Here is a 1,906-nt window from a genome sequence, read left to right on the forward strand (position 1 = left end):
GGACCCTTAACTCAACTCGCGATTCYTCATTTTATTTTTTCAATCTTATTCTTTAATTATTCATCGATTTACCATTTTATATTCGTTATATCTTTCATCATCATCTCTATTTTAGAAATGATCCTTTCAGGGTCTTCCAAATTTCTAACCAACCCTTAACTTAAACTCACGATTTTTCACATTTTTATTCCTCAGTCTTATTAGAGGTTATTCTAGATTAGTATTTATATCATCGTGTTTCTTTCTTTCCAAAAAAATCTCATCTCTCCTTTTTAAATTAATTTTCAATATTTCTAAGAACCCTTTACCTTAACTCATGATTCCACATCTTATTTATATCAAAATTAACCAACAACAAAAATAGTCCTTCATATACACTTCCATATAATTGCATTGATTTCATATACATTTTTTCTCATATCATTATTATATTATTTAAATATAATATTATCAATTATCAAATATTTTTTTAAATTATTATCAAGTCTTATGCACCGAATTAAATTCTTTTGTTATATTTGGTTATATATTACCAAACACAGTGAAACGATCATTTGCGTTAAGCTTCTAAATAATAATAATAATAATAATAATAACAATAATAATAATAATGCATCTTACGGTGAACTAATGATTACGTTGTGCCCACGTATACATTGCCAACGCAATATGATAATTCGTATAATCGATTAACGAGACGTATCATTCTCTTCTCTCTCTCTCTCTCTCTCTCCTAGAACACAGTTTTCTATGGAAAGAAAAAACACGAGTTCATCAAAGACAAACAAACGTCCTTGCTAAACTCGCGGCTGTTACTATAATCTTTATTGCAACATTTTGACTAACAATAAGATAGAGAAAAAGATGGATACTTTACTTTTAAGGAATAAAACGGAAGAAGAAATTTATTTCGTCGATTATTATTATCATCATCATCATCATCATCATCATCATCATCATCGTTTTCTAACTAAATATAACTTGTGACACACATTCCACTTTTTCTTTTTTTCTTTTTTTTGCTTCTACTTAACCCAAGAAACATGATTCATATATATATAAATTTTATATACGTACATTTACGTAATTACCTTGAAGAACAAAAAAATGTGTGTGTATATATATATACGAGTATAATAAAATGCAGGTATATGCAGTTTTTTTTTTATTTTTTTTCGTACACACACAAGTACGAGAATATTAATTTGCAAAAAGACAAAATGCGAGATTAGAATAAAAAGGAAAATTTTTTACAATTATTTTTATAACGTTACCAATATGATATGATAAATGTGTTCGTTTGAAAACTAATAAAAATATTTAACTTCAACTATATGAATCGTCAGTCTGATCAAAGATCAATAAGTTACGTCACGAGTATAGTAAGTAAGAAATCGTTCGACCGAAGGTCGTTCATTTTGTTCGATTCCCACCTTGGTAAAAAAAAGAACCTGGTGATAGGTTACCCACGTTTCTCGGACGTTCCTTCGTTTCTGAGCTAACTCACGTCGATTACTTTCTCCTTTAATAAACCCTTTAAAATACCATGGACACACACATATATGCGTTTGATACAAATATATTCACGTATATATATAATTGTTTGTCAATATATCAATTCAAATATAATATTATATCATTTTTTGTATATTCATTATTATTTTGAATCTTGTGTGATCAAATTAAAAAAATAATTAATTATATTAAATATAATTTATTAAATGTGATATTACTAAAATCAATCAATAAAACAATTATACTAGAATAATAAAATATTCAATACTCAAAGGGTTAAATATTTGTTTTGAATTATCCTAAATTTATGACAATTCATTTTAATTTCCACCAATGACATAATAATTACACACACATATATATATTAGTTTCCAATCTCAACTTTTTTATA

General features: G+C 26.2%; 1 protein-coding gene across 1 annotated transcript in view; it reads left to right on the forward strand.

Moving 5' to 3' along the window:
- Nucleotides 1-1,906, forward strand: part of LOC106788267 (storkhead-box protein 1-like) — a gene marked incomplete at its 3' end in the record, with an annotated part of 48,200 nt that overhangs the window by 1,207 nt on the left and 45,087 nt on the right. The gene's annotated exons all lie outside the window — the stretch shown is intronic.

This window comes from Polistes canadensis, unplaced genomic scaffold (assembly GCF_001313835.1).
Source record: "Polistes canadensis isolate GaletaPanama2010 unplaced genomic scaffold, ASM131383v1 scaffold_131, whole genome shotgun sequence".
NCBI classification, from domain to species: domain Eukaryota; kingdom Metazoa; phylum Arthropoda; class Insecta; order Hymenoptera; family Vespidae; genus Polistes; species Polistes canadensis.